Genomic DNA, 26,840 nt, shown 5'->3' with positions numbered 1-26,840 from the left:
GATACAGGGGATATGAGAAAGGGATACAGCGGGATATGAGAAAGGGATACAGGGGATATGAGAAAGGGATACAGGGGATATGAGAAAGGGATACAGGGGATATGAGAAAGGGATACAGGGGATATGAGAAAGGGATACAGGGGATATGAGAAAGGGATACAGCGGGGGGGAGAAAGGGATACAGGGGATATGAGAAAGGGATACAGGGGATATGAGAAAGGGATACAGGGGATATGAGAAAGGGATACAAGGGGATATGAGAAAGGGATACAGCGGGATATGAGAAAGGGATACAGCGGGATATGAGAAAGGGATACAGGGGATATGAGAAAGGGATACTGGGGATATGAGAAAGGGATACAGATGGGATATGAGAAAGGGACACAGGGGATATGAGAAAGGGATACTGGGGATATGAGAAAGGGATACAGCGGGATATGAGAAAGGGATACAGCGGGATATGAGAAAGGGATACAGCGGGATATGAGAAAGGGACACAGGGGGATATGAGAAAGCGATACAGCGGGATATGAGAAAGGGATACAGCGGGATATGAGAAAGGGATACTGGGGATATGAGAAAGGGATACTGGGGATATGAGAAAGGGACACAGTGGGATATGAGAAAGGGATACAGGGATATGAGAAAGGGATACAGGGGATATGAGAAAGGGACACAGGGGGAATAAAGAAAGGGATACAGGGGATATGAGAAAGGGATACAGGGAATAGGGAAGAGAAAGGGATACAGGGGATATGAGAAAGGGATACAGGGGATATGAGAAAGGGATACAGGGGATATGAGAAAGGGATACAGCGGGATATGAGAAAGGGATACAGCGGGATATGAGAAAGGGATACAGCGGGATATGAGAAAGGGATACAGCGGGATATGAGAAAGGGACACAGGGGGATATGAGAAAGGGATACAGTGGGATATGAGAAAGGGATACAGGGGGGATATGAGAAAGGGATACAGGGGATATGAGAAAGGGATACAGGGGATATGAGAAAGGGATACAGGGGATATGAGAAAGGGATACAGCGGGATATGAGAAAGGGATACAGGGGGATATGAGAAAGGGATACAGGGGATATGAGAAAGGGATACAGGGGATATGAGAAAGGGATACAGTGGGATATGAGAAAGGGATACTGGGGGATATGAGAAAGGGACACAGGGGATATGAGAAAGGGATACAGCGGGATATGAGAAAGGGATACAGCAGGATATGAGGAAAGGGACACAGGGGATATGAGAAAGGGACACAGGGGATATGAGAAAGGGACACAGGGGATATGAGAAAGGGACACAGGGGATATGAGGAAAGGGATACTGGGATATGAGAAAGGGATACAGGGGATATGAGAAAGGGATACAGCGGGATATGAGAAAGGGATACTGGGGATATGAGAAAGGGATACAGGGATATGAGAAAGGGATACTGGGGATATGAGAAAGGGATACAGGGGATATGAGAAAGGGATACTGGGGATATGAGAAAGGGATACTGGGGATATGAGAAAGGGATACAGGGGATATGAGAAAGGGATACTGGGGATATGAGAAAGGGATACAGAGGGATGGATATGAGAAAGGGATACAGGGGATATGAGAAAGGGATACAGCGGGATATGAGAAAGGGATACAGCGGGATATGAGAAAGGGATACAGCGGGATATGAGAAAGGGATACAGGGGATATGAGAAAGGGATACAGTGGGATATGAGAAAGGGACACAGCGGGATATGAGAAAGGGATACAGCGGGATATGAGAAAGGGATACTGGGGATATGAGAAAGGGATACTGCGGGATATGAGAAAGGGATACAGGGGATATGAGAAAGGGATACAGCGGGATATGAGAAAGGGATACTGGGGATATGAGAAAGGGATACAGCGGGATATGAGAAAGGGATACAGCGGGATATGAGAAAGGGATACAGCGGGATATGAGAAAGGGATACAGCGGGATATGAGAAAGGGATACAGCGGGATATGAGAAAGGGATACAGGGGATATGAGAAAGGGATACAGGGGATATGAGAAAGGGATACAGGGATATGAGAAAGGGATACAGGGGATATGAGAAAGGGATACAGGGGATATGAGAAAGGGATACAGGGGATATGAGAAAGGGATACAGGGATATGAGAAAGGGATACAGGGGATATGAGAAAGGGACACAGGGGATATGAGAAAGGGATACAGGGGGATATGAGAAAGGGATACAGCGGGATATGAGAAAGGGATACAGGGGATATGAGAAAGGGATAAGGGATATGAGAAAGGGATACTGGGGATATGAGAAAGGGATACAGCGGGATGAGAAAGGGATACTGGGGATATGAGAAAGGGATACAGGGGATATGAGAAAGGGATACAGGGGATATGAGAAAGGGATACAGCGGGATATGAGAAAGGGATACAGCGGGATATGAGAAAGGGATACAGTGGGATATGAGAAAGGGATACAGGGGATATGAGAAAGGGATACAGGGGATATGAGAAAGGGATACTGGGGATATGAGAAAGGGATACAGGGGATATGAGAAAGGGATACAGGGGATATGAGAAAGGGATACAGGGGATATGAGAAAGGGATACAGGGGATATGAGAAAGGGATACTGGGGATATGAGGGGATATGAGAAAGGGATACAGATACTGGGGATATGAGAAAGGGATACAGGGGATATGAGAAAGGGATACTGGGGATATGAGAAAGGGATACTGGGGATATGAGAAAGGGATACAGGGGATATGAGAAAGGGATACAGGGGATATGAGAAAGGGATACAGTGGGATATGAGAAAGGGATACTGCGGGATATGAGAAAGGGAAAGGGATATGAGAAAGGGACACAGCGGGATATGAGAAAGGGATACAGGGGATATGAGAAAGGGATACGGCGGGATATGAGAAAGGGATACAGGGATATGAGAAAGGGATACAGCGGGATATGAGAAAGGGATACAGCGGGATATGAGAAAGGGACACAGGGGATATGAGAAAGGGATACAGCGGGATATGAGAAAGGGATACAGGGGATATGAGAAAGGGATACAGGGGATATGAGAAAGGGATACAGGGGATATGAGAAAGGGATACTGGGGATATGAGAAAGGGATACAGGGGATATGAGAAAGGGATACAGGGGATATGAGAAAGGGATACAGGGGATATGAGAAAGGGATACAGGGGATATGAGAAAGGGATACAGGGGATATGAGAAAGGGATACAGGGGATATGAGAAAGGGATACAGGGGATATGAGAAAGGGATACAGCGGGATATGAGAAAGGGATACAGGGGATATGAGAAAGGGACACAGTGGGATATGAGAAAGGGATACTGGGGGATATGAGAAAGGGATACAGGGGATATGAGAAAGGGACACAGCGGGATATGAGAAAGGGATACAGCGGGATATGAGAAAGGGATACAGCGGGATATGAGAAAGGGATACAGGGGATATGAGAAAGGGATACAGCGGGATATGAGAAAGGGATACTGGGGATATGAGAAAACTGGGGATATGAGAAAGGGATACTGGGGATATGAGAAAGGGATACTGGGGATATGAGAAAGGGATACAGGGATATGAGAAAGGGATACAGGGGATATGAGAAAGGGACACGGGATATGAGAAAGGGATACTGGGGATATGAGAAAGGGATACAGTGGGATATGAGAAAGGGATACTGGGGATATGAGAAAGGGATACTGGGGATATGAGAAAGGGATACAGTGGGATATGAGAAAGGGATACTGGGGATATGAGAAAGGGATACTGGGGATATGAGAAAGGGACACAGCGGAATATGAGAAAGGGATACAGCGGGATATGAGAAAGGGATACAGCGGGATATGAGAAAGGGACACTGGGGATATGAGAAAGGGATACTGGGAATATGAGAAAGGGATACTGGGGATATGAGAAAGGGATACAGGGGATATGAGAAAGGGATACAGCGGGATATGAGAAAGGGATACAGGGGATATGAGAAAGGGATACAGGGGATATGAGAAAGGGATACTGGGGATATGAGGGATACTGGGGATATGGGAAAGGGATACAGGGGATATGAGAAAGGGATACTGGGGATATGAGAAAGGGATACAGGGGATATGAGAAAGGGATACTGGGGATATGAGAAAGGGATACAGGGGATATGAGAAAGGGATACTGGGGATATGAGAAAGGGATACAGGGGATATGAGAAAGGGACACAGCGGGATATGAGAAAGGGATACAGCGGGATATGAAAGGGATACAGGGGATATGAGAAAGGGATACAGCGGGATATGAGAAAGGGATACTGGGGATATGAGAAAGGGATACTGGGGATATGAGAAAGGGATACTGGGGATATGAGAAAGGGATACAGGGGATATGAGAAAGGGATACTGGGGATATGAGAAAGGGATACTGGGGATATGAGAAAGGGATACTGGGGATATGAGGGATACTGGGGATATGAGAAAGGGATACAGGGGATATGAGAAAGGGATACTGGGGATATGAGAAAGGGATACAGGGGATATGAGAAAGGGATACTGGGGATATGAGAAAGGGATACTGGGGATATGAGAAAGGGATACTGGGGATATGAGAAAGGGATACAGGGGATATGAGAAAGGGATACAGGGGATATGAGAAAGGGATACAGCGGGATATGAGAAAGGGATACAGGGGATATGAGAAAGGGATACAGGGGATATGAGAAAGGGATACTGGGGATATGAGAAAGGGATACTGGGGATATGAGAAAGAAAGGGATACAGAAAGGGATATGGGGAAGAAAGGGATACAGCGGGATATGAGAAAGGGATACTGGGGATATGAGAAAGGGATACTGGGGATATGAGAAAGGGATACTGGGGATATGAGAAAGGGATACAGGGGATATGAGAAAGGGATACAGGGGATATGAGAAAGGGATACTGGGGATATGAGAAAGGGATATGGGGATATGAGAAAGGGATACTGGGGATATGAGAAAGGGATACTGGGGATATGAGAAAGGGATACAGGGGATATGAGAAAGGGATACTGGGGATATGAGAAAGGGATACAGCGGGATATGAGAAAGGGATACAGGGGATATGAGAAAGGGATACAGGGATATGAGAAAGGGACACAGGGGATATGAGAAAGGGATACAGGGGATATGAGAAAGGGATACAGGGGATATGAGAAAGGGATACAGGGGATATGAGAAAGGGATACAGGGGATATGAGAAAGGGATACAGGGGATATGAGAAAGGGATACTGGGGATATGAGAAAGGATACAGGGGATATGAGAAAGGGATACAGGGGATATGAGAAAGGGATACAGCGGGATATGAGAAAGGGATACAGGGGATATGAGAAAGGGAGAGTGGGATATGAGAAAGGGATACTGGGGATATGAGAAAGGGATACAGGGGATATGAGAAAGGGATACAGGGGATGAGAAGGGATGAGAAAGGGATACAGCGGGATATGAGAAAGGGATACTGGGGATATGAGAAAGGGATATGGGGATATGAGAAAGGGATACTGGGGATATGAGAAAGGGATACTGGGGATATGAGAAAGGGATACTGGGGATATGAGAAAGGGATACTGGGGATATGAGAAAGGGATACAGGGGATATGAGAAAGGGATACAGCGGGATATGAGAAAGGGATACTGGGGATATGAGAAAGGGATACTGGGGATATGAGAAAGGGATACAGGGGATATGAGAAAGGGATACTGGGGATATGAGAAAGGGATACAGGAAATATGAGAAAGGGATACAGGGGATATGAGAAAGGGATACTGGGGATATGAGAAAGGGATACAGTGGGATATGAGAAAGGGATACTGGGGATATGAGAAAGGGATACAGTGGGATATGAGAAAGGGATACTGGGGATATGAAAGGGATACTGGGGATATGAGAAAGGGACACAGCGGGATATGAGAAAGGGATACAGCGGGATATGAGAAAGTGATACGGCGGGATATGAGAAAGGGATACAGGGGATATGAGAAAGGGATACAGCGGGATATGAGAAAGGGATACAGCGGGATATGAGAAAGGGACACAGCGGGATATGAGAAAGGGATACAGCGGGATATGAGAAAGGGATACAGCGGGATATGAGAAAGGGATACAGCGGGATATGAGAAAGGGATACTGGGGATATGAGAAAGGGATACTGGGGATATGAGAAAGGGATACTGGGGATATGAGAAAGGGATACAGGGCATATGAGAAAGGGATACAGCGGGATATGAGAAAGGGATACAGTGGGATATGAGAAAGGGATACTGGGGATATGAGAAAGGGATACAGGGGATATGAGAAAGGGATACAGGGGATATGAGAAAGGGATACAGCGGGATATGAGAAAGGGATACAGGGGATATGAGAAAGGGATACAGTGGGATATGAGAAAGGGATACTGGGGGGATATGAGAAAGGGATACAGCGGGATATGAGAAAGGGATACAGGGGATATGAGAAAGGGATACAGTGGGATATGAGAAAGGGATACAGCGGGATATGAAAGGGATACAGGGGATATGAGAAAGGGATACAGCGGGATATGAGAAAGGGATACTGGGGATATGAGAAAGGGATACTGGGGATATGAGAAAGGGATACAGGGGATATGAGAAAGGGATACTGGGGATATGAGAAAGGGATACAGGGGATATGAGAAAGGGATACTGGGGATATGAGAAAGGGATACAGCGGGATATGAGAAAGGGATACAGGGGATATGAGAAAGGGATACAGCGGGATATGAGAAAGGGATACTGGGGGATATGAGAAAGGGATACTGGGGATATGAGAAAGGGATACAGTGGGATATGAGAAAGGGATACTGGGAATATGAGAAAGGGATACTGGGGATATGAGAAAGGGACACAGCGGGATATGAGAAAGGTATACGGCGGGATATGAGAAAGGGATACAGCGGGATATGAGAAAGGGACACAGTGGGATATGAGAAAGGGATACTGGGAATATGAGAAAGGGATACTGGGGATATGAGAAAGGGATACAGCGGGATATGAGAAAGGGATACAGCGGGATATGAGAAAGGGACACAGCGGGATATGAGAAAGGGATACAGGGGATATGAGAAAGGGATACAGGGGATATGAGAAAGGGATACTGGGGATATGGAGAAAGGGATACAGGGGATATGAGAAAGGGATACAGGGGATATGAGAAAGGGATACAGGGGATATGAGAAAGGGATACAGGGGATATGAGAAAGGGATACAGGGGATATGAGAAAGGGATACTGCGGGATATGAGAAAGGGATACAGGGGATATGAGAAAGGGACACAGCGGGATATGAGAAAGGGACACAGCGGGATATGAGAAAGGGATACAGCGGGATATGAGAAAGGGATACAGCGGGATATGAGAAAGGGATACTGGGGATATGAGAAAGGGATACTGGGGATATGAGAAAGGGATACAGGGGATATGAGAAAGGGATACAGCGGGATATGAGAAAGGGATACTGGGGATATGAGAAAGGGATACTGGGGATATGAGAAAGGGATACTGGGGATATGAGAAAGGGATACTGGGGATATGAGAAAGGGATACAGGGCATATGAGAAAGGGATACTGGGGATATGAGAAAGGGATACAGCGGGATATGAGAAAGGGATACTGGGGATATGAGAAAGGGATACAGTGGGGATATGAGAAAGGGATACAGGGGATATGAGAAAGGGATACTGGGGATATGAGAAAGGGATACAGCGGGATATGAGAAAGGGATACTGGGGATATGAGAAAGGGATACTGGGGATATGAGAAAGGGATACAGGGGATATGAGAAAGGGATACAGGGGATATGAGAAAGGGATACAGTGGGATATGAGAAAGGGACACAGCGGGATATGAGAAAGGGATACAGGGGATATGAGAAAGGGATACAGCGGGATATGAGAAAGGGATACAGGGGATATGAGAAAGGGATACAGCGGGATATGAGAAAGGGATACAGGGGATATGAGAAAGGGATACAGCGGGATATGAGAAAGGGATACAGGGGATATGAGAAAGGGATACAGGGGATATGAGAAAGGGATACTGGGGATATGAGAAAGGGATACTGGGGATATGAGAAAGGGATACTGGGGATATGAGAAAGGGATACAGGGGATATGAGAAAGGGATACTGGGGATATGAGAAAGGGATACAGGGGATATGAGAAAGGGATACAGGGGATATGAGAAAGGGATACAGGGGATATGAGAAAGGGATACAGGGGATATGAGAAAGGGATACTGGGGATATGAGAAAGGGATACAGCGGGATATGAGAAAGGGATACTGGGGATATGAGAAAGGGATACAGGGGATATGAGAAAGGGATAAGGGATATGAGAAAGGGATACTGGGGATATGAGAAAGGGATACTGGGGATATGAGAAAGGGATACAGGGGATATGAGAAAGGGATACAGGGATATGAGAAAGGGATACAGCGGGATATGAGAAAGGGATACTGGGGATATGAGAAAGGGATACTGGGGATATGAGAAAGGGATACAGGGGATATGAGAAAGGGATACTGGGGATATGAGAAAGGGATACAGCGGGATATGAGAAAGGGATACTGGGGATATGAGAAAGGGATACTGGGGATATGAGAAAGGGATACAGGGGATATGAGAAAGGGATACAGGGGATATGAGAAAGGGATACTGGGGATATGAGAAAGGGATACAGGGGATATGAGAAAGGGATACTGGGGATATGAGAAAGGGATACAGGGGATATGAGAAAGGGATACAGGGGATATGAGAAAGGGATACTGGGGATATGAGAAAGGGATACAGGGGATATGAGAAAGGGACACAGTGGGATATGAGAAAGGGATACTGGGGGGATATGAGAAAGGGATACAGCGGGATATGAGAAAGGGATACAGCGGGATATGAGAAAGGGATACGGGATATGAGAAAGGGATACAGGGGATATGAGAAAGGGATACAGCGGGATATGAGAAAGGGATACAGCGGGATATGAGAAAGGGATACTGGGGATATGAGAAAGGGATACTGGGGATATGAGAAAGGGATACAGGGGATATGAGAAAGGGATACTGGGGATATGAGAAAGGGATACAGGGGATATGAGAAAGGGATACAGCGGGATATGAGAAAGGGACACAGCGGGATATGAGAAAGGGATACAGCGGGATATGAGAAAGGGACACAGTGGGATATGAGAAAGGGATACTGGGGATATGAGAAAGGGATACTGGGGATATGAGAAAGGGATACAGCGGGATATGAGAAAGGGATACAGGGGATATGAGAAAGGGACACAGCGGGATATGAGAAAGGGATACTGGGGATATGAGAAAGGGATACAGGGGATATGAGAAAGGGATACTGGGGATATGAGAAAGGGATACAGGGGATATGAGAAAGGGATACAGGGGATATGAGAAAGGGATACAGGGAATATGAGAAAGGGATACAGGGGATATGAGAAAGGGATACAGGGGTTATGAGAAAGGGATACGGCGGGATATGAGAAAGGGATACCGGGGATATGAGAAAGGGACACAGCGGGATATGAGAAAGGGATACAGGGGATATGAGAAAGGGATACAGGGGATATGAGAAAGGGATACAGCGGGATATGAGAAAGGGATACAGCGGGATATGAGAAAGGGATACTGGGGATATGAGAAAGGGATACTGGGGATATGAGAAAGGGATACAGGGATATGAGAAAGGGATACAGCGGGATATGAGAAAGGGATACTGGGGATATGAGAAAGGGATACTGGGGATATGAGAAAGGGATACTGGGGATATGAGAAAGGGATACTGGAGATATGAGAAAGGGATACAGGGGATATGAGAAAGGGATACTGGGGATATGAGAAAGGGATACAGGGGATATGAGAAAGGGATACTGGGGATATGAGAAAGGGATACAGTGGGATATGAGAAAGGGATACTGGGGATATGAGAAAGGGATACTGGGGATATGAGAAAGGGATACAGCGGGATATGAGAAAGGGATACTGGGGATATGAGAAAGGGATACAGGGGATATGAGAAAGGGATACAGCGGGATATGAGAAAGGGATACAGGGGATATGAGAAAGGGACACAGTGGGATATGAGAAAGGGATACTGGGGATATGAGAAAGGGATACTGCGGGATATGAGAAAGGGATACAGGGGATATGAGAAAGGGACACAGCGGGATATGAGAAAGGGATACAGGGGATATGAGAAAGGGATACAGCGGGATATGAGAAAGGGATACAGCGGGATATGAGAAAGGGATACAGCGGGATATGAGAAAGGGATACTGGGGATATGAGAAAGGGATACAGGGGATATGAGAAAGGGATACAGGGATATGAGAAAGGGATACAGGGGATATGAGAAAGGGATACTGGGATATGAGAAAGGGATACTGGGGATATGAGAAAGGGATACAGGGGATATGAGAAAGGGATACAGCGGGATATGAGAAAGGGGGATACTGGGGATATGAGAAAGGGATACAGCGGGATATGAGAAAGGGATACTGGGGATATGAAAGGGATAAGGGATAGAAAGGGCTGGGGATATGAGAAAGGGATACTGGGGATATGAGAAAGGGATACTGGGGATATGAGAAAGGGATACAGGGCATATGAGAAAGGGATACTGGGGATATGAGAAAGGGATACAGGGGATATGAGAAAGGGATACTGGGATATGGAGATATGAGAAAGGGATACAGTGGGATATGAGAAAGGGATACTGCGGGATATGAGAAAGGGATACTGGGGATATGAGAAAGGGATACAGGGGATATGAGAAAGGGATACTGGGGATATGAGAAAGGGATACTGGGGATATGAGAAAGGGACACAGCGGGATATGAGAAAGGGATACGGCGGGATATGAGAAAGTGATAAGCGGGATATGAGAAAGGGACACAGGGGAATATGAGAAAGGGATACTGGGGATATGAGAAAGGGATACAGCGGGATATGAGAAAGGGATACAGGGATATGAGAAAGGGATACAGCGGGATATGAGAAAGGGATACAGGGGATATGAGAAAGGGACACAGTGGGATATGAGAAAGGGATACAGGGGGATATGAGAAAGGGATACAGGGGATATGAGAAAGGGATACAGCGGGATATGAGAAAGGGATACAGGGGATATGAGAAAGGGATAAGGGATATGGGGATACAGCGGGATATGAGAAAGGGATACAGCGGGATATGAGAAAGGGATACTGGGGATATGAGAAAGGGATACTGGGGATATGAGAAAGGGATACAGGGGATATGAGAAAGGGATACAGGGATATGAGAAAGGGATATGGGGATATGAGAAAGGGATACAGGGGATATGAGAAAGGGATACAGCGGGATATGAGAAAGGGATACAGGGGATATGAGAAAGGGATACAGCGGGATATGAGAAAGGGATACTGGGGATATGAGAAAGGGATACAGGGGATATGAGAAAGGGATACAGGGGATATGAGAAAGGGATACAGCGGGATATGAGAAAGGGATACAGCGGGATATGAGAAAGGGATACAGGGGATATGAGAAAGGGATACAGGGGATGAGAAAGGGATACTGGGGATAGAAAGGGATACAGGGGATATGAGAAAGGGATACAGGGGATATGAGAAAGGGATACAGGGGATATGAGAAAGGGATACAGGGGATATGAGAAAGGGATACAGGGGATATGAGAAAGGGATACAGCGGGATATGAGAAAGGGATACAGGGGATATGAGAAAGGGACACTGGGGGGATATGAGAAAAGGACACAGCGGGATATGAGAAAGGGATACAGCGGGATATGAGAAAGCGATACAGCGGGATATGAGAAAGGGATACAGCGGGATATGAGAAAGGGATACTGGGGATATGAGAAAGGGATACTGGGGATATGAGAAAGGGACACAGCGGAATATGAGAAAGGGATACAGCGGGATATGAGAAAGGGATACAGGGGATATGAGAAAGGGATACAGGGGATATGAGAAAGGGATACAGGGGATATGAGAAAGGGATACAGTGGGATATGAGAAAGGGATACAGGGGATATGAGAAAGGGATACTGGGGATATGAGAAAGGGATACAGCGGGATATGAGAAAGGGATACTGGGGATATGAGAAAGGGATACAGGGGATATGAGAAAGGGATACTGGGGATATGAGAAAGGGATACAGGGGATATGAGAAAGGGATACAGGGGATATGAGAAAGGGATACAGGGGATATGAGAAAGGGATACAGCGGGATATGAGAAAGGGATACTGGGGATATGAGAAAGGGATACAGGGGATATGAGAAAGGGACACAGTGGGATATGAGAAAGGGATACAGGGGATATGAGAAAGGATACAGCGGGATATGAGAAAGGGATACAGGGGATATGAGAAAGGGATACAGCGGGATATGAGAAAGGGATACAGGGGATATGAGAAAGGGACACAGCGGGATATGAGAAAGGGATACAGGGATATGAGAAAGGGATACAGCGGGATATGAGAAAGGGATACTGGGGATATGAGAAAGGGATACTGGGGATATGAGAAAGGGATACAGGGATATGAGAAAGGGATACAGCGGGATATGAGAAAGGGATACTGGGGATATGAGAAAGGGATACTGGGGATATGAAAGGGATACTGGGGATATGAGAAAGGGATACTGGGGATATGAGAAAGGGATACAGGGGATATGAGAAAGGGATACTGGGGATATGAGAAAGGGATACAGCGGGATATGAGAAAGGGATACTGGGGATATGAGAAAGGGATACAGGGGATATGAGAAAGGGATACAGGGGATATGAGAAAGGGATACTGGGGATATGAGAAAGGGATACTGGGGATATGAGAAAGGGATACAGGGATATGAGAAAGGGATACAGCGGGATATGAGAAAGGGATACAGCGGGATATGAGAAAGGGATACTGGGGATATGAGAAAGGGATACAGTGGGATATGAGAAAGGGATACTGGGGATATGAGAAAGGGATACAGGGGATATGAGAAAGGGACACAGGGGGATATGAGAAAGGGATACAGGGGATATGAGAAAGGGATACTGGGGATATGAGAAAGGGATACAGGGGATATGAGAAAGGGATACAGGGGATATGAGAAAGGGATACAGCGGGATATGAGAAAGGGATACAGCGGAATATGAGAAAGGGATACAGCGGGATATGAGAAAGGGATACAGCGGGATATGAGAAAGGGATACAGGGGATATGAGAAAGGGATACAGGGGATATGAGAAAGGGATACAGGGGATATGAGAAAGGGATACAGGGGATATGAGAAAGGGATACAGGGGATATGAGAAAGGGATACAGGGGATATGAGAAAGGGACACAGGGGATATGAGAAAGGGATACAGGGGATATGAGAAAGGGATACAGCGGGATATGAGAAAGGGAACAGCGGGATATGAGAAAGGGATATGAGAAAGGGATATGAGAAAGGGATACAGGGGATATGAGAAAGGGATACAGGGGATATGAGAAAGGGATACAGGGGATATGAGAAAGGGATACTGGGGATATGAGAAAGGGATACTGGGGATATGAGAAAGGGATACTGGGGATATGAGAAAGGGATACAGGGGATATGAGAAAGGGATACAGCGGGATATGAGAAAGGGATACAGGGGATATGAGAAAGGGATACAGGGGATATGAGAAAGGGATACAGGGGATATGAGAAAGGGATACAGGGGATATGAGAAAGGGATACAGGGGATATGAGAAAGGGATACAGGGGATATGAGAAAGGGATACAGGGGATATGAGAAAGGGATACAGGGGATATGAGAAAGGGATACAGGGGATATGAGAAAGGGATACAGGGGATATGAGAAAGGGATACAGCGGGATATGAGAAAGGGATACAGGGGATATGAGAAAGGGATACAGCGGGATATGAGATAAAAGGGATACAGGGGATATGAGAAAGGGATACAGGGGATATGAGAAAGGGATACAGGGGATATGAGAAAGGGATACAGGGGATATGAGAAAGGGATACTGGGGATATGAGAAAGGGACAGGGGATATGAGAAAGGGATACTGGGGATATGAGAAAGGGATACAGGGGATATGAGAAAGGGATACTGGGATATGAGAAAGGGATACTGGGGATATGAGAAAGGGATACAGCGGGATATGAGAAAGGGATACAGGGGATATGAGAAAGGGACACAGCGGGATATGAGAAAGGGATACAGGGGATATGAGAAAGGGATACAGGGGATATGAGAAAGGGATACTGGGGATATGAGAAAGGGATACAGGGGATATGAGAAAGGGATACAGGGGATATGAGAAAGGGATACAGGGGATATGAGAAAGGGATACAGGGGATATGAGAAAGGGATACAGGGGATATGAGAAAGGGATACAGGGGATATGAGAAAGGGATACAGCGGGATATGAGAAAGGGATACAGGGGATATGAGAAAGGGATACAGGGATATGAGAAAGGGATACAGGGGGATATGAGAAAGGGATACAGGGGATATGAGAAAGGGATACTGGGGATATGAGAAAGGGATACAGGGGATATGAGAAAGGGATACTGGGATATGAGAAAGGGATACAGGGGATATGAGAAAGGGATACAGGGGATATGAGAAAGGGATACTGGGGATATGAGAAAGGGATACTGGGGATATGAGAAAGGGATACAGGGGATATGAGAAAGGGATACAGGGGATATGAGAAAGGGATACAGCAGGGGATATGAGAAAGGGATACAGGGGATGAGAAAGGGATACAGGGGATATGAGAAAGGGATACAGCGGGATATGAGAAAGGGATACAGGGGATATGAGAAAGGGATACAGCGGGATATGAGAAAGGGATACAGGGGATATGAGAAAGGGATACTGGGGATATGAGAAAGGGATACAGGGGATATGAGAAAGGGATACAGGGGATATGAGAAAGGGATACAGGGGATATGAGAAAGGGATACAGCGGGATATGAGAAAGGGATACAGGGGATATGAGAAAGGGATACAGGGGATATGAGAAAGGGATACAGGGGATATGAGAAAGGGATACAGCGGGATATGAGAAAGGGATACAGGGGATATGAGAAAGGGATACAGCGGGATATGAGAAAGGGATACAGCGGGATATGAGAAAGGGATACAGCGGGATATGAGAAAGGGATACAGGGGATATGAGAAAGGGATACAGGGGATATGAGAAAGGGATACTGGGGGATGAGAAAGGGATACTGGGGATATGAGAAAGGGATACAGGGGATATGAGAAAGGGATACAGGGGATATGAGAAAGGGATACAGGGGATATGAGAAAGGGATACAGGGGATATGAGAAAGGGGGATATGAGAAAGGGATACAGGGGATATGAGAAAGGGATACAGGGGATATGAGAAAGGGATACTGGGGATATGAGAAAGGGATACAGGGGATATGAGAAAGGGATACAGGGGATATGAGAAAGGGATACAGCGGGATATGAGAAAGGGATACTGGGATATGAGAAAGGGATACAGGGGATATGAGAAAGGGATACTGGGGATATGAGAAAGGGATACAGGGGATATGAGAAAGGGATACTGGGGATATGAGAAAGGGATACTGGGGATATGAGAAAGGGATACAGGGGATATGAGAAAGGGATACAGCGGGATATGAGAAAGGGATACAGGGGATATGAGAAAGGGATACTGGGGGATATGAGAAAGGGATACAGGGGATATGAGAAAGGGATACAGGGGATATGAGAAAGGGATACAGGGGATATGAGAAAGGGATACAGGGGATATGAGAAAGGGATACTGGGGATATGAGAAAGGGATACTGGGGATATGAGAAAGGGATACAGGGGATATGAGAAAGGGATACAGGGGATATGAGAAAGGATACTGGGGATATGAGAAAGGGATACAGCGGGATATGAGAAAGGGATACAGCGGGATATGAGAAAGGGATACAGCGGGATATGAGAAAGGGATACAGGGGATATGAGAAAGGGATACAGGGGATATGAGAAAGGGATACAGCGGGATATGAGAAAGGGACACAGCGGGATATGAGAAAGGGATACAGGGGATATGAGAAAGGGATACAGCGGGATATGAGAAAGGGACACAGCGGGATATGAGAAAGGGACACAGCGGGATATGAGAAAGGGATACAGCGGGATATGAGAAAGGGATACAGCGGGATATGAGAAAGGGATACAGGGGATATGAGAAAGGGATACTGGGGATATGAGAAAGGGACACAGTGGGATATGAGAAAGGGATACAGGGGATATGAGAAAGGGATACAGGGGATATGAGAAAGGGATACAGGGGATATGAGAAAGGGATACAGGGGATATGAGAAAGGGATACAGGGGATATGAGAAAGGGATACAGCGGGATATGAGAAAGGGATACAGGGGATATGAGAAAGGGATACAGGGGATATGAGAAGGGATACAGGGGATATGAGAAAGGGATACAGGGGATATGAGAAAGGGATACAGCGGGATATGAGAAAGGGATACAGGGGATATGAGAAAGGGATACAGGGGATATGAGAAAGGGATACAGGGGATATGAGAAAGGGATACAGGGGATATGAGAAAGGGATACAGCGGGATATGAGAAAGGGATACTGGGGATATGAGAAAGGGATACAGCGGGATATGAGAAAGGGATACAGGGGATATGAGAAAGGGATACAGCGGGATATGAGAAAGGGATACAGGGGATATGAGAAAGGGATACAGGGGATATGAGAAAGGGATACAGGGATATGAGAAAGGGATACAGCGGGATATGAGAAAGGGATATGGGGATATGAGAAAGGGATACAGCGGGATATGAGAAAGGGATACAGGGGATATGAGAAAGGGATACAGGGGATATGAGAAAGGGATACAGGGATATGAGAAAGGGATACTGGGGATATGAGAAAGGGATACTGGGGGGATATGAGAAAGGGATACAGGGGATATGAGAAAGGGACACAGGGGATATGAGAAAGGGATACAGGGGATATGAGAAAGGGATACAGTGGGATACAGGGGAGAAAGGGATACAGGGGATATGAGAAAGGGACACAGGGGATATGAGAAAGGGATACACAGCGGGATATGAGAAAGGGATACTGGGGATATGAGAAAGGGATACAGTGGGATATGAGAAAGGGATACTGGGGATATGAGAAAGGGATACTGGGGATATGAGAAAGGGATACAGGGGATATGAGAAAGGGATACAGCGGGATATGAGAAAGGGATACAGGGGATATGAGAAAGGGATACAGGGGATATGAGAAAGGGATACAGCGGGATATGAGAAAGGGAAAGGGATATGAGAAAGGGATACAGGGGATATGAGAAAGGGATACAGCGGGATATGAGAAAAAGGGATATGAGAAAGGGATACAGGGATATGAGAAAGGGATACAGCGGGATATGAGAAAGGGATACAGGGGATATGAGAAAGGGATACAGCGGGATATGAGAAAGGGACACAGCGGGATATGAGAAAGGGATACAGCGGGATATGAGAAAGGGATACAGCGGGATATGAGAAAGGGATACAGGGGATATGAGAAAGGGATACAGGGGATATGAGAAAGGGATACAGGGGATAGGAAAGGGATACTGGGGATATGAGAAAGGGATACAGGGGATATGAGAAAGGGATACAGGGGATATGAGAAAGGGATACTGGGGATATGAGAAAGGGATATGGGGATATGAAAGGGATACAGGGGATATGAGAAAGGGATACAGGGGATATGAGAAAGGGATACAGGGGATATGAGAAAGGGATACAGGGGATATGAGAAAGGGATACAGGGGATATGAGAAAGGGATACAGGGGATATGAGAAAGGGATACAGGGGATATGAGAAAGGGATACTGGGGATATGAGAAAGGGATACAGGGGATATGAGAAAGGGATACAGGGGATATGAGAAAGGGATACAGGGGATATGAGAAAGGGATACAGCGGGATATGAGAAAGGGATACAGGGGATATGAGAAAGGGATACAGCGGGATATGAGAAAGGGATACAGGGGATATGAGAAAGGGATACAGCGGGATATGAGAAAGGGATACAGCGGGATATGAGAAAGGGATACAGCGGGATATGAGAAAGGGATACAGGGGATATGAGAAAGGGATACAGCGGGATATGAGAAAGGGATACAGGGGATATGAGAAAGGGATACAGGGGATATGAGAAAGGGATACAGGGGATATGAGAAAGGGATACAGGGGATATGAGAAAGGGATACAGGGGATATGAGAAAGGGATACAGGGGATATGAGAAAGGGACACAGGGGATATGAGAAAGGGATACAGGGGATATGAGAAAGGGACACAGCGGGATATGAGAAAGGGATACAGGGGATATGAGAAAGGGATACAGCGGGATATGAGAAAGGGACACTGGGATATGAGAAAGGGATAGGGGATAGAAAGGGATACAGCGGGATATGAGAAAGGGATACAGCGGGATATGAGAAAGGGATACAGGGGATATGAGAAAGGGATACAGGGGATATGAGAAAGGGATACTGGGGATATGAGAAAGGGATACAGGGGGATATGAGAAAGGGATACAGGGATATGAGAAAGGGATACAGGGGATATGAGAAAGGGATACAGGGGATATGAGAAAGGGATACAGGGGATATGAGAAAGGGATACAGGGGATATGAGAAAGGGATACAGCGGGATATGAGAAAGGGATACAGGGGATATGAGAAAGGGATACAGGGGATATGAGAAAGGGATACAGCGGGATATGAGAAAGGGATACAGGGGATATGAGAAAGGGATACAGCGGGATATGAGAAAGGGACACGGGATATGAGAAAGGGATACGGGATATGAGAAAGGGACACAGGGGATATGAGAAAAGGATACAGCGGGATATGAGAAAGGGATACAGGGATATGAGAAAGGGACACAGGGGATATGAGAAAGGGACACAGGGATATGAGAAAGGGATACAGCGGGATATGAGAAAGGGATATGGGATATGAGAAAGGGATACAGGGGATATGAGAAAGGGATACAGGGGATATGAGAAAGGGATACAGGGGATATGAGAAAGGGATACTGGGGATATGAGAAAGGGATACAGGGATACAGCGGGATATGAGAAAGGGATACAGGGGATATGAGAAAGGGATACAGCGGGATATGAGAAAGGGATACAGCGGGATATGAGAAAGGGATACAGGGGGATATGAGAAAGGGATACAGGGGATATGAGAAAGGGATACGGGGGATATGAGAAAGGGATACAGCGGGGGAAAGGGATACATGGGAAGAAAGGGATACAGCGGGATATGAGAAAGGGATACAGGGGATATGAGAAAGGGATACTGGGGATATGAGAAAGGGATACTGGGGATATGAGAAAGGGATACAGCGGGATATGAGAAAGGGATACAGGGGATATGAGAAAGGGATACAGGGGATATGAGAAAGGGATACAGGGGATATGAGAAAGGGATACTGGGGATATGAGAAAGGGATACTGGGGATATGAGAAAGGGATACAGGGGATATGAGAAAGGGACACAGGGGATATGAGAAAGGGATACAGGGGATATGAGAAAGGGATACAGCTGGATATGAGAAAGGGATACAGCGGGATATGAGAAAGGGATACTGAGAAAGGGGGGATATGAGAAAGGGATACAGGGGATATGAGAAAGGGATACAGGATGGATATGAGAAAGGGATACAGGGGATATGAGAAAGGGATACTGGGGATATGAGAAAGGGACACAGCGGGATATGAGAAAGGGATACAGGGGATATGAGAAAGGGATACAGGGGATATGAGAAAGGGATACAGGGGATATGAGAAAGGGATACAGCGGGATATGAGAAAGGGATACTGGGGATATGAGAAAGGGACACAGCGGGATATGAGAAAGGGATACAGGGGATATGAGAAAGGGACACAGCGGGATATGGGGATGAGAAAGGGATACAGGGGATATGAGAAAGGGATACAGGGATATGAGAAAGGGATACTGGGGATATGAGAAAGGGATACAGGGGATATGAGAAAGGGATACAGCGGGATATGAGAAAGGGACACAGCGGGATATGAGAAAGGGGGATATGAAAGGGGGGATATGAGAAAGGGATACAGGGGATATGAGAAAGGGATACAGGGGATATGAGAAAGGGATACAGGGGATATGAGAAAGGGATACAGGGATATGAGAAAGGGATACAGGGATATGAGAAAGGGATACAGGGGATATGAGAAAGGGACACAGGGGATATGAGAAAGGGATACAGGGGATATGAGAAAGGGATACAGCGGGATATGAGAAAGGGACACTGGGGATATGAGAAAGGGATACAGGGAATATGAGAAAGGGACACAGCGGGATATGAGAAAGGGATACAGGGGATATGAGAAAGGATACAGGGGATATGAGAAAGGGATACAGGGGATATGAGAAAGGGATACTGGGGAGAAAGGGATACAGGGGATATGAGAAAGGGATACAGGGGATATGAGAAAGGGATACAGGGATATGAGAAAGGGATACTGGGGATATGAGAAAGGGATACAGGGGGATATGAGAAAGGGATACAGGGGATATGAGAAAGGGATACAGGGGATATGAGAAAGGGATACAGGGGATATGAGAAAGGGATACAGCGGGATATGAGAAAGGGATACAGGGGATATGAGAAAGGGATACAGGGGATATGAGAAAGGGATACAGCGGGATATGAGAAAGGGATACAGCGGGATATGAGAAAGGGACACAGGGGGATATGAGAAAGGGATACAGCGGGATATGAGAAAGGGATAAGGGGATATGAGAAAGGGATACAGGGGATATGAGAAAGGGATACAGGGGATATGAGAAAGGGATACAGGGGATATGAGAAAGGGACACAGTGGGATATGAGAAAGGGATACAGGGGATATGAGAAAGGGATACAGGGGATATGAGAAAGGGATACAGGGGATATGAGAAAGGGACACAGCGGGATATGAGAAAGGGATACAGGGGATATGAGAAAGGGATACAGGGGATATGAGAAAGGGATACAGCGGGATATGAGAAAGGGATACAGGGGATATGAGAAAGGGATACAGGGGATATAGAAAGGGATACAGGGGATATGAGAAAGGGATACAGCGGGATATGAGAAAGGGATACAGGGGATATGAGAAAGGGATACAGGGGATATGAGAAAGGGATACAGGGGATATGAGAAAGGGATACAGGGGATATGAGAAAGGGATACAGGGGATATGAGAAAGGGATACAGGGGATATGAGAAAGGGATACAGGGGATATGAGAAAGGGATACAGCGGGATATGAGAAAGGGATACAGGGGATATGAGAAAGGGATACAGGGGATATGAGAAAGGGATACTGGGGATATGAGAAAGGGATACAGGGGATATGAGAAAGGGATACAGGGGATATGAGAAAGGGATAAGGGATATGAGAAAGGGATACAGCGGGATATGAGAAAGGGATACAGGGGATATGAGAAAGGGATACAGCGGGATATGAGAAAGGGATACTGGGGATATGAGAAAGGGATACAGCGGGATATGAGAAAGGGATACAGGGGATATGAGAAAGGGATACAGGGGATATGAGAAAGGGATACTGGGGATATGAGAAAGGGATACAGCGGGATATGAGAAAGGGATACAGCGGGATATGAGAAAGGGACACAGGGGATATGAGAAAGGGATACAGCGGGATATGAGAAAGGGATACAGGGGATATGAGAAAGGGATACAGGGGATATGAGAAAGGGATACAGGGGATATGAGAAAGGGATACAGGGGATATGAGAAAGGGATACTGGGGATATGAGAAAGGGATACTGGGGATATGAGAAAGGGATACTGGGGATATGAGAAAGGGACACTGGGGATATGAGAAAGGGATACAGCGGGATATGAGAAAGGGATACAGCGGGATATGAGAAAGGGATACTGGGGATATGAGAAAGGGATACAGCGGGATATGAGAAAGGGATACAGGGATATGAGGAAGGGATACAGGGGATATGAGGAAGGGATACAGCGGGATATGAGAAAGGGATACAGGGGATATGAGAAAGGGATACAGGGGATATGAGAAAGGATACTGGGGATATGAGAAAGGGATACAGGGGATATGAGAAAGGGATACTGGGGATATGAGAAAGGGATACTGGGGATATGAGAAAGGGATACAGGGGATATGAGAAAGGGATACTGGGGGATATGAGAAAGGGATACAGAGGGATATGAGAAAGGGATACAGGGGATATGAGAAAGGGATACAGGGGATATGAGAAAGGGATACAGCGGGATATGAGAAAGGGAAAGCGGGATATGAGAAAGGGACACAGCGGGATATGAGAAAGGGATACAGCGGGATATGAGAAAGGGATACGGCGGGATATGAGAAAGGGATACAGGGGATATGAGAAAGGGATACAGCGGGATATGAGAAAGGGATACAGGGGATATGAGAAAGGGATACTGGGGATATGAGAAAGGGACACAGGGGATATGAGAAAGGGATACAGCGGGATATGAGAAAGGGATACAGCAGGATATGAGAAAGGGACACAGCGGGATATGAGAAAGGGATACAGCGGGATATGAGAAAGGGACACAGCGGGATATGAGAAAGGGATACAGGGGATATGAGAAAGGGATACAGGGGATATGAGAAAGGGACACAGGGGATATGAGAAAGGGATACAGGGAATAATGAGAAAGGGATACAGGGGGATATGAGAAAGGGATACAGGGGATATGAGAAAGGGATACAGGGGATATGAGAAAGGGATACAGGGGATATGAGAAAGGGATACAGGGGATATGAGAAAGGGACACAGGGGATATGAGAAAGGGATACAGGGGATATGAGAAAGGGATACAGCGGGATATGAGAAAGGGATACAGGGGATATGAGAAAGGGATACAGGGGATATGAGAAAGGATACAGGGGATATGAGAAAGGGCAGGGGATATGAGAAAGGGATACGGGATATGAGAAAGGGATACGGGGATATGAGAAAGGGATACAGGGGATATGAGAAAGGGATACTGGGGATATGAGAAAGGGACACAGCGGGATATGAGAAAGCGATACAGCGGGATATGAGAAAGGGATACAGCGGGATATGAGAAAGGGATACTGGGGATATGAGAAAGGGATACTGGGGATATGAGAAAGGGACACAGCGGAATATGAGAAAGGGATACAGCGGGATATGAGAAAGGGATACAGCGGGATATGAGAAAGGGACACAGTGGGATATGAGAAAGGGATACAGCGGGATATGAGAAAGGGACACAGCGGGATATGAGAAAGGGATACAGCGGGATATGAGAAAGGGACACAGCGGGATATGAGAAAGGGACACAGGGGATATGAGAAAGGGATACAGCGGGATATGAGAAGGGACACAGGGGATATGAGAAAGGGACACAAAGAGAAAGGGATACAGGGATATGAGAAAGGGACACAGGGGATATGAGAAAGGGATACCGGGGATATGAGAAAGGGATACAGAGAATATGAGAAAGGGATACAGGGGATATGAGAAAGGGATACATTGGGATATGAGAAAGGGATACAGTGGGATATGAGAAAGGGACACAGCGGGATATGAGGAAGGGACACAGGGGATATGAGAAAGGGATACTGGGGATATGAGAATGGGACACAGGGGGATATGAGAAAGGGATACAGTGGGATATGAGAAAGGGACACAGCAGGATATGAGAAAAGGATACAGCGGGATATTGGAAAGGGATACAGCAGAATATGAGGAAGGTACACAGGGGATATGAGGAAGGGACACAGCGGGATATGAGGAAGGGACACAGGGGATATGAGAAAGGGATACTGGAGATATGAGAAAGGGACACAGGGGATATGAGAAAGGGATACAGCGGGATATGAGAAAGGGATACAGCAGGATATGAGAAAGGGACACAGCGGGATATGAGAAAGGGATACAGTGGGATATGAGAAAGGGACACAGATTGAGCGATCAGATCATCTTAATGAGTGCGAGGCCATGTGGCAGATGCATCTGATAGTACTGTGGGGATATATATACATTATTTAGTGGAGGCCAAAGGTATGTGTGTCACTTTCAAATGGATCCTGTATCCGCCTGGCGCACTCATCTTACAGGAGTTGCAACACTCACGTGCATGCGTCCGCATGCACACAAACACATGCACACAAACACATGCACATGAACTTAGCAAAAATAGAAACGTCCCCTCACTGTCAACTGCATTTATTTTCAGCAAACTTAACATGTGTAAATATTTGTATGAACACAAGATTCAAGATTCAACAACAGACAAACTGAACAAGTTCCACAGACAAGTGACTAACAGAAATGGAATAATGTGTCCCTGAACAAGGGGGGGGTCAAAATCAAAAGTAACCGTGAGTATCTGTTGTGGCCACCAGCTGCATTAAGTACAACAGTGCATCTCCTCCTCATGGACTGCACCAGATTTGCCTGTTCTTGCTGTGAGGTGTTACCCCACTCTTCTACCAAGGCACCTCCAAGTTCCCAGACATTTTTTGGGGGAAAGGCCCTAGCCCTCACCCTCCGATCCAACAGGTTCCAGACGTGCTCAATGGGATTGAGATCTGGGCTCTTCGCTAGCCATGGCAGAACACTGAAAATCCTGTCTTGCAGGAAATCCCGCACAGAACTAGCAGTGTGGCTGGTGGCATTGTCATGCTGGAGGGTCATGTCAGGATGAGCCTGCAGGACGGGTACCACATGAGGGAGGAGGATGTCTTCCCTGTAATGCATAGCGTTGCAATTGCCTGCAATGACAACAAGCTCAGTCGATGATGCTGTGACACACCACCCCAGACCATGACGCACCCTCCACATCCAAAACGATCCCGCTCCAGAGTACAGGCCTCGGTGTAACGCTCATTCCTTCGACGATAAACGTGAATCCGACCATCACAGACAAAACCGCGACTCCTCAGTGAAGAGAACGTTTTGCCAGTCCTGTCTGGTCCAGGGATGGTGTATTTGTGCTCATAGGCAATGTTGTTTCTTGTGGTCTGGTGAGGACCAGCCTTACAACAGGCCTACAAGCCCTCAGTCCAGCCTCTCTCCTATTGAGGACAGTCTGAGCACTGATCTAGGGATTGTGCATTCCTGGTGTAACTCTGGCAGTTGTTGTTGCCTTCCTGTACCTGTCCCGCAGATGTGATGTTGGGATGTACCGATCCTATGCAGGTGTTGTTACACGTGGTCTGTCACTGTGAGGACGATCAGCTGTCCCTCATGTCTCCCTGTAGCACTGTCTTAGGCGTCTCACAGTACGGACATTGCAATTTATTGCCCTGGCCACATCTGCAGTTCTCACGCCTCCTTGCAGCAGGCCTAAGGCACGTTCACGCAGATGGGCAGGGAACCTGGGCATCTTTATGTTGGTGTTTTTCAGAGTCAGTAGGTATGCCTCTTTAGTGTCCTAGACCTTAATTGCCTACCGTCTGTAAACTGTTAGTGTCTTAACGTCCGTTCCACAGGTGCATGTTAATTCATTGTTTATGGTTCACTGAACAAGCACGGGAAACAGTGTTTAACCCCTTGACAAGGAAGTGCTGTAAAGTTATTTGGATTTTTATGAATTATCTTTGAAAGACAGGATCCTGAAAAAGGGACATTTTGATGAGGTTTACACACACACACACACACACACACACACACACACACACACACACACACACACACACACACACACACACACACACACACACACACACACACACACACACACACACATACTGCCCTCTGCCTCCGAAAGCAGATCAGAAGTAAGAAATGGGCCTCATAATCTGTAGCCCTAAAGTCCTCTTCCTTCCCATGGAAAAGACTCAACAGTTACATACCAGCCATGTCATGACAAGTAGGAATATCATTTGTTATCATGCAATGCAAAAAGTAGGATGTGGGTGTATTTCACTACAGAGAAGTTCTCCATGAAAAAACAAACGAACACTGTATTGCTTCTTTTGTATCCAAATAAAAGCTCTTATTTCTAAACGTTTATTAGATTGACGTGTTTTTTTTCCAGCAGACGGGGAATTGCTGCATGCAGTACTAGACATGTGGGTAGGTACGATCTATTCCTGGCTTTCTAGTCACTCAGTATCAGATCTCTGTCTCGCATACTCCAGTTACTGAGGTTTACTTCCGAGCTTGGTTTTCACACGTCACCGATACGGCAGGTGAGAAGGGACACTACCTAGTGAATAGTAACACTAATACTGCAGCCTATGTTTACACAATGTTTAATGGGGTGTTCATGTAGCTCAACAGCTACAACAGAGATGCACATGGCACTCAATGCCTTGGACGTTGTGGGACTTTATCAAATATTTCCTTTTATATTATTTAGTTGTGCTTATTCCACGATAGGTGTTAAACAGTGTATTGACCTTCCTTATTTATTGACTATACATCTTTAAACAAACGTCCATTGGATTTAACTTCTAACAATGCTTGACCAAAAGAACAATGCATAAACTGTTATTGAAGATTTTTTCCCAAATGTTACACTGCTTCCCCCGTTCAATCATTCGTCATGTTCTCTTGACAGCCGGTTGGAATAGTTTAATGACTGACTTCCCGGAAACCAGACTGAAGAGACAGATTGCAACATAGACAGTTGAGAGTTCACCATTTTAGTGGGGCAAAGCTTCATCTTGAAGTTTTGGAGGGGAATGACTAGGCTACAAGCAAAGAGCTAT

This window comes from Oncorhynchus masou, chromosome 6 (assembly GCF_036934945.1).
Source record: "Oncorhynchus masou masou isolate Uvic2021 chromosome 6, UVic_Omas_1.1, whole genome shotgun sequence".
Taxonomy (NCBI): Eukaryota; Metazoa; Chordata; class Actinopteri; order Salmoniformes; family Salmonidae; genus Oncorhynchus; species Oncorhynchus masou.
The sequence above is the reverse complement of the archived record's forward strand: the minus strand, read 5'-3'. Positions refer to the sequence as shown.